The sequence below is a fragment of the Psammomys obesus genome, unplaced genomic scaffold, assembly GCF_907164565.1.
Source record: "Psammomys obesus unplaced genomic scaffold, mPsaObe1.curated_primary_1811, whole genome shotgun sequence".
NCBI classification, from domain to species: Eukaryota; Metazoa; Chordata; class Mammalia; order Rodentia; family Muridae; genus Psammomys; species Psammomys obesus.
In genome coordinates, this window is record NW_026590258.1 from 364636 (window position 1) to 373674 (window position 9039).

At 37.7% G+C, this 9039-nt stretch overlaps 1 pseudogene; it reads right to left on the reverse strand.

The window, feature by feature from the left end:
• Positions 1-853: 853 nt before the first annotated feature.
• Positions 854-7106, reverse strand: LOC129676397 (60S ribosomal protein L27a-like; annotated as a pseudogene).
• Positions 7107-9039: the final 1933 nt, after the last annotated feature.

A 9039-nucleotide genomic window follows, 5' to 3' on the forward strand; every position in this document is an offset into this window, starting at 1 on the left:
ACTACCAAACAAGATTATTAACTCCGTTTACAGTGAAGATAATAACAATAATAATTAATAATAATCCTGCTTCCTTTACCCCAGTGCTCTAAAGCTTTACCTTATCAATTAGAATTCTGTCAGATGCCCCCCAGAAACCAGCCTGTGAACTCATTTAAATTCCTTAGCAGAACTTCGAAAATGACAACTTCTTACAGCATCCAAATCTTGCAAATGAATGCTGTAAAGACAGCAAGTATGACTCTTTCTTGAGGAGCTAACACCTGGCACCCAGGCTCCCAAGTGTGTCTTATTTTCATCCTTAACACGTCTTCCTTTAACATCATATTTAAATTCTTAAAATATTAAAATGTCATTGGGTTGGAAAGATGGCTTGGTAGTTGCAGTGTACCCTTGCACACTTTGGGATAAAGTTTTCCCAAGTGAATATTCCTGGAGAATGAGGTGATGTTTTCCATGTGCTGTTGTAATCACCCTGACAGAAGAGGAGATTCCAAAGAGACCCTTGTGTTTGTTCGTAGGACCCCAAGTAATTAAAATGTCCCCGGGTATCCTAAGGAAATGTTTAAGCTCTGGTGATAGCCAGAGAACTTAACTCCCAGGAAGAGATTTCACAGAGCTCTGGCAACTTACATTACTCTCTTCACATTTCCTTGTTTTTGCTCCGTCTTTTGGTAAAATTAGAACATTGCTACAGAAAATGTGGAAAAAACTAGTAAGTCTTTTTTTTTCCCCCCGTTGTTTGGCCAAACTGCTGATAAACATATTTTTACTTATCAAAATTTTTTCTTCTTTCTTTTTTTTTTTTTTCCCAAGGAAAATGTTAGCATTTAATTAACCTCCCTGGGTGGCTTTAAGCCACCAGGACACAGGCACCTCCAATACCTGTAATCTTTTCTTCAGCTCTTCTGCTGAAGAATATGGCCTTCATGATGACAGGCTGCTTAAGGAGCTTGCGTTTCCCCAAAACTTCGTAGTAGCCCGATGGCACAACATCAATGAAGGAGGCAACTCCAGTCTTTTTGGCAGCACTGACCCATGTCTGCTCCTTGACCAGTGTACACAGTTTAACCAGGTTGACAGTTGGGCAGAAGCTCTGATTCCTCTTTAAGTGGTAATGCCTCATACCAACTTTCCCAAAGTATTTGTCGAAGTTGATCTTGTGGTGATGCTTGCCTTCAGCATTCCCACGTCATGTGTTTGCGGTGCTTACCGATGCGGCCGTGACCGTTGTGTACGTGGCCCCGGTGTTTCCGTGTCTCCCTCAGTGTGGACGAGATGGCGGCAGCAGAAAGGAAAGAGGGAGGAGCTCGCAAAGTCTCGCGAGGAAGCAGGCAGGGGGCGGGCCTTATTACTTTTAAGGGGTGGTGGGCTTAAAAATCTAAATGAGCCTGGTGACACGAAAATGGACAGTTATTGCATGTCCTTTTTTTTTTTTTCCTGTCTCATCGCTATTTCCTTACACGTAGTTTTTCTCTCTATAAAATTATTATTCTAGTTTATGTAATCATGTAAGGGACCCTCAAGAGAAAGCAGAATTATACAAATTTTCAGGAGGATTCTTTAAAAGGAAGGAGCTCTGAAAAGCGGTTTCTGACACTGTTATCTTAGCCCCAGTTATTCTTAGGGAGGTGCTGCCGTGTGAGGGTTTTCACACAGAAAATACAAAAAGAGTGGCAAACCAAACCCCAACCCAAACACGCAAAGACATACCTGGGGAAATATGTGAGAGGGTCTAAACTAATAGAAATTAATACTCAGAGTATTTTCTTTCCCCATTGTCATTTTCCAGTTTGCTTTACTATGCTATGGTCTGTTCAGGTTTCTAGAGGTCTCAGTTTAATTTGAAACTCTACCAATAGAGAGGTAGTGGTGATGGTGGTGATGGACGTGATGGTTGCCATAGTGGTGGTGTTGATCGTCTGATGGTTGGGGTACAGAGCCCAGAACAAGGATAACTTCACTGACTGTGTTTGGTGAAATGTATTTAAGGAAATGCTTTCCTGACAGAGTTCTTGTATTTTACAGTTGGCATTCCAGTATTAACATAACTATGGCTGGAACCATTTTTCTTTTTTATCATTCTTTGCTAAGTCTTAGTCACTAAATGCTATCTGCTCTGAGCAATCTTGATGAGGCAACAAGCTTGTAAATAACAGATATATTTGTAGTGCTTGCCAAATAAGCAAGAAATGTATCTTTGCAATCGCAATGTAACTGCAACAGATGTCTGAATATTTAAAACATGGTAGATGTTGTAAATTAGGACTTTGGTTATTAGAATACATTAAAGTTTCTACCTAATCATTTTACGATGCTGTAGAAAACAGTAGCACTCACATGATGACCTTCTGATAAGTCACCAGCCATCTGGAAGAAAAGTACACATCCCCACTCCAAGTAACCAGTTAGAGGTTTTCAAATATGCAAAGTAGAAACAATTTGTCTCTACAAAGAAAAATTAAATAAATGCAGAAATTAAACAACATTGATTCTAACACAGAAAACAGAAAGTTATACTGCAATAGTACAGAAACTAAGTGTAAATGTAAATCCATCACACTTCATTACTTAATCAATATGTATCATGTGACTAGCTTATATTTGTAACATTGTGTCATTCCCCCAAGTCATTAGCAATTTTTGAAAATTTAAATAGTTATATGTTATGAGCAGTTTACAGAAAAGAATTAAAGATTCTACAAGGCCAAGTAATCAGGACTGAGTGGTCCTAGAAAGCTGATATGTCACAGATCTAAAGCCAGTTATCTGGAGCTGCCTTTAGTAGCTATTCATCAGCCATCTTCCTGTCAGTGATTATCAGGCAAAACCTTTTGGAAAGGACTGACAGACCACTAGCTTTCACCAACCCTAGAGCTAAGCACTGTTGTGAGACACTATCAGAAGACTATGGCCAGAATATCCTCACTTGACTGTAACCCACCTACCTGATGTTCCTTCCAGTGTATTTTTACGTCCTGGTTTATGGTCTTATCTTTTCTGTACTCTAACGCCTTCACAAAACATTTTCGTTTTGGAACATGGTATTTGGGTCAAGCTGAATTTATGTTTCTGGGCTGTGGTCACTCATCTTCTTCTCCAGAATAAACTGTCTCTTGGTGTTTCTGAGATAATTGTTTTGCATGGACATAATGAACTGTTAAAGTCATTTAGATTTTTCTCTGATTAAAGTTGTAATGCAGCAAAACATCTTATGCAGATCTCTAGCAACTTCAGATTGTTTCCTTAAGATGAGCTTTCTAGTTGTGTAGTTTCTTCGTGAATTGATAACTACTGTAAAATTTCAAATATTTGTAATTTAATTTACATAAAGTTACATTCATATTATTTCTATATATTTAAGGGTTTATTATATTCTCACAGTCATCAAATGTGATTTACTTAATTGCAGCCACCCAGCTGAAGAATGGAGTCATGGGAGGAGATTTCTGAGTACTAATAAGAAAACTCTAAGAAACCAAGATGAGTTTTGTGACTTCAGTTTCTCCAAAAACACAGAATTGTTATTGTAGTATGCTTTTGTGTCCCTCCCAGGTGTAACAAATAGAAGTGAGTTTATTTCAGATTATTAATTGCAAGTAGCTAGTAGTATTTGTATGCCTCTATAGAAAAACACGTTTTTGCTATAGTTTGCACTGTACAGCTTGTGTTCCACATATGGCTTGCTGGTGTGATTGTACACTTTAATTACATGACTCTTCTTAACCCTCAGAGTATAAACAGTCTGAGGCTCTGAATAAAGTTGTCTATTGTGTAAGACTTTAGTCTGCCTCATTTATTGCTTTTATTCTCCCAGGCCCCATTGCCTCTAGAGTGGTAAACACTTAATGAAGCCAGGTATTTTCTCTTAAAAATGTAACATTTTAATAATTTGTTGCAATTTTCATACATGTATTCAATGTATTTTAATCAGACTCACCTCCTTATCCCTTCCAACTCATTCCAGATCCTCTTTATGTTCCCCAAACTTCATTTCCTTTTTCTTCTTTAAGTAACCCACTTGATCTTGTGAAAGTCTTGTGTAGATAATCACAATTTCTATAATATCAAGAGCACACTAGCAGTGTCATATCCAAAACACAGTCCTTCTGAGCTCTGGCTTATTTTTGCTTCTTCTTCTGTGATGATCCCTAAGCTGTGTGGAGAAAGCTGTGATATAGATGTCCCATCTATGTCTGTGTACTCTACAGACACTTTTTCTCTGTACTTAACTTTTTCTCTGTTTCAAGTGTGGGATACCTCTACTCAAAGTTGTTAGTCAAGGGGGGCCCTGGAATCCCTCATACAAACAATACAAGGCCATTGCCATGGTCTTGGTTGTCTACAAGATCTTGGAGGTAACATTATGTGCTAAAGACACCACATACTTTGGTCAAGGAATATGGAGAAATCAATTTGGCACTGACCTAGATACTTTCACCCTGACTAGATTTCATTCTACTGGAAGGTATTATATAGGCCACCAGGGGAGAAAAGTCACTCTTCTTAACCTGATGTGAACCCTAAGGACTACGAGATATGCTCATGGGTGCAATAGTAACATGGATGTTTTAAGTAAGGCCAACCAGTTTTTGAATGAATTTAAGGCCTCCTCAAGAAGATGAAATTCATGTGTTGTATTGTTAATTGGCCAAGAACACTTGTATGGGGAGCTATTAAGTCCTGTGTGAACCTTTTATTGTTACAATGCTAAAAGGACATAATATCAAACTGTCTTCTAACACACACACACACACACACACACACACACACACACAAGTCCACTATCAATCCTTCTCAAGGGAGCATCTTGGAGCTATGGATGTTAGTTAATACAGAGATTCAAAGTAGTCATATCAGAAGTTAATTTGGTGGTAAGTGATAAATTTCATTTTTGATTTTTGTGACCATAAAATGCTTTGAAAATGGATTAGTAAATTTATTTTGGGTGGAGGGAAGTGAAATTATGGATAAAGACTTAGACCTTCAATGTAGAAAATATGTTAAAGAGCCTAGACCCATTAGAAATTTATCAGCATGAAATAAACACACTGCCACTTATAGAAGTTGGAGTACAATTACTTCCCATTTTGCAATTCCTTTAGGCTATAATTTTTCTTCTAGATCTCTATGTAAATTTTTTTCAGTTAGATAAAGAGAAGGTTCTATTATCTGCACACATTTAATTGTAATGATACATTTTAAAATGGTTTCTTAACATTTAAACAGTTATAGGCATATAAGAAAATAGATCTACAGAATATCTTTTTGACTATGTGTAAATAGTATTCAAATCAATATTTCCCTAAATGCCAAGTCAAGGCAAGTTTCTGGAATGATGACGCACACAGCTTGGGGATTTTATCTCATGACCATTTATTACCTCGGGGCCAAAAAGTTAGTTACACAATACACTCACCCCGGGTCTTCTGTGATCAGAGTTGTGATCTGATTTGTCCTTGCAGAAAGGTTGGGAGTGGACCTTTTGATCCAGTTCACTGAGCTGTGAGTCTCCTAGGAGCTATGTACTGTGACTGTGTGGGGCTCCCTGCACTTCCCACTTTAGGGCTGCTTGGGAGTTAATAATGGTACATTCAGCCTATGCTTTACTAGTTCTTAAGCAGTACACCCCATTCTTGCTCAGTGAGTTCTCAGAAATCCTAGGCTTTCACATCTGAGCAAATCCACACATGTACTTTAATTTTGTTCTGTATACATAGAGATCCTCTAGGGATTCAGGCCTTGTTTTTATTCGGAAGAGGGAACTTACTTGTAAAAAGGAGGTACTCAGTTCTTAAAGAGCCATCAACAAGATTTTGCTTTTAGGTAATTTAGAAGATTTTTATGTTGTTTACTACTTTCTGCATTGGTACATTTTTTTTTCATTTCTTGCTGATATTGTCAAGAATGAAAGCAAGTGAACATTTGTAACACTGTACAGTGTAGGCATAGTTGGCCAGGCAGTGGAAGACAGATTGCTTACCTTGGGGAGTCAGTGGTGTAACCTGAATGGGACAGGAAAGCAGACATGCATCCACAATAATAAATAAAAATTACCTATTACCAAATACCAATTCACATACTACACAAATGTAACACAAATAGTTCAAGAATCTAGGGACTGCATTTATTGGAGGGCATTTGAAGGAATGTAGGTGTATGGGGTAAGGAGGCAGTCCAGTCAGGGTGGGGTGCATATGACAGAGACATACACTGGACTGTGCTGGGAAATGTATGCATAGGGCAGGTCAAAGAGTTTGATTTTTTTTATTAAAAACATTAAGAATCTATTATGGTTTCTGAACTATGAAGGTGACACGGTGGCAAAAAGATTTAATGATAGCAGCACATAGAGATATTTTATAGAAGGAAACCGTGTGGACTCATGGAAATCAAACATACATGAAAATCTGAGAGCACTTCTAAGGTAATCTATTTTGCCATTTGACTTACTTATGGAATACATGTTATAAGTATTTCCAAGTGTGATAGCCAAGACTAGTTGTTTGAATTACTCCTTGAGACTCCTTCAATACCTGTCAATGTTATTCTACTACGTCCTGTACTTGCCAGAGTTTAAGTCAACCTTTTTTGATTTACTGTTACTTATTACTGTGTAAGATTTTAAATTGATGTATTATACCTACTTTATGAGTGGACTTTTGGAAATTTATGGGATTATTAAGTCAGGATAACATAAATTTGTTGAAGTAACAAAGCAACCACAGACTCTCAGTGCTTTCCCACCATCAGAGTTATTTCTGATAAATATTTCTTTATGATAAATGGCTGTTGTGAGTCATCTATTTCAATGAGTCATTGCAGTCCTGAGAATCCATATCTCACCATCTCACCATGAACTTCCACACTTAAAAAGGTAGGGGACAAGTGCTTTGTGTATGGCTCATTGTCTCCTACCACTTCCAGTCAGAGGGTCCATCTAATTTTAGTCATGGTTTGTTGGCTAAAGGACATCCACCTGGCCATGCCCATCTGTGAAGTAGCAGGGAAGAGCTATGCCACCACATACCCCAAATGATGGAATGCAGGATCTGCACAGTCCTAATGATCACCATGGGGACAGAGCCTCTTCTTGAAGTCCTCATGAGAACAAGTCAGGAAGAATAATGTCTTTTCAATGAAATTATTTTACTGCACTGAGAATTATTTCATCTACTGCTTAGGTCTATAGGTTCCTAGGCCCAGAGCAAATTAGAATTTTAATATAAATGGACAAGGTGACCCCTAACATGATTGGAATATTATTCTTCATTATGAACTGGTAAATGTGAGGAGAGTTTATAAAATGTCTGTCCTAGAACTTAGTATTTGATTCAAACTTGTGTTCTCGACACTTGAGTTCAGGGAGGTGGTTAGGTTTTAATGTGAACTTGGGATGGTGAAAGAATTTGTTATATTGTAAAAATACTCATGTGAGGATTATATAACTGTATACTGGCTATGCCTATATACAAAGAGCTAACACCTAGAGCTGAATAATAATTGGGGTCCCTGGACCTCTATATACTTAGCATATGAGGGCACAGAATATAGATTTTTAAAATTTTAAGTAAAAGTACTCAAGTATTAGATGAAGAACCTTATTTAAATTTATTTTACAGCTTTTCAGTCACAGGAGGTAAAAGATTTTTCATTCCAGCATAAAGTTTGGATTTCATCTGCTTCGTCTTGACATTTTAAATTTTTCAACAAAGTGTTTGCCTAGATAGAATTAATGTGTCATGCATAAGGATGGCCTATGGAAGATAACCCAGGTGAAGTCTGAGCTTTCTGCCCTCAGCCACATCTCTGGATTCCCAGCCAGTGCCTGCGTGTCTCAGTGTTCTGCATCCTCAGGGGAAGCTCCTTCCCAGGAGGGCCTCTGAAATCCAGAGTACATGGAACATCCACGTTCACGTCTATGACAGTGAAAATGAAGTAGCATAAACTTGGTATCTCATCAGTTGTTTACATATACTTACCTACTTAGGCTGTAGAGCCATATGCTACCTTTTGCTATGACTTGGAAAGCCTTAAGAGCCTTCCTTACATTTCAGTTACCAACGGAAAAACTAATTTTGTTTATAGAAGAAATAAAAATCTGACTCATGCAGCTATATAGAGGTAACAGTTTTGTTATTATTGTTTTAATGTTACTGGTTCAGTACCAATAACATGAACTTCAGAATCATTAGATCTTGTCGCCATCAGTTACACTGGTGATACTTGCAATGATCATCAGTTAATAGAGTCTAATGGCATGGACTTTTGTAGGATAATATACGTTAAAAGCATTTTATATCAAGATTCAGAAAGAAACTGAAATTTAACATTATGAGCCAGTAACTACTATTGGTATAAAATATTGTTCGTGTTACCCCTAACTCCCCTCCCCTTTTAGCTTCCCTACTACCCTGGCTAAAAATTTCAAATTACTGTGAGTAATTAGTAGTGACTTAAGCAGTCTCAAGGCTTTTAGAAACTGCAAGCATCAATGACACCAGACAGCAGCTTGTTGGCATTTCTTTCAGTGTCTTCATCTGAGCTGATTAATCTGGAATTTAGATATTTTAGTATTCACTATTACTGGAATCACAGGTACTTCTCATGCCCATGAGACTAGTCTGAACCACTGCTGGTTATATTTACCAGAAGCATACTATTAATTTACGATAAACGACGTACCCTATATTAATAGTTTGCTAAGACTGAATGTGTTGTGAATGGCAAATAATGCCTCCATGTTTACACAAGTGAGCTGTGCATATGCAAGCATACATACTCAAGGATGGAACTGTCTGATGAACTTATGTTAAAGAATCTAAACACATTTCCCCTCTGAAGATTCTCCACTGGTAAGTATAACAGTTTTCTTTGCAACTCTCAGGAAGGCTGCAAAGTAGATTTTTTGATCATGTCTGCCATTCCATGTTAGGCTCTAGAGGCCAAACGCCAGGGCATTACTGATCCATTTATGATCCTGTCTAGGCTCTTCCCCCCAAATATGCCTTACTGTTATGTTAGGAATTTGCTTTATTT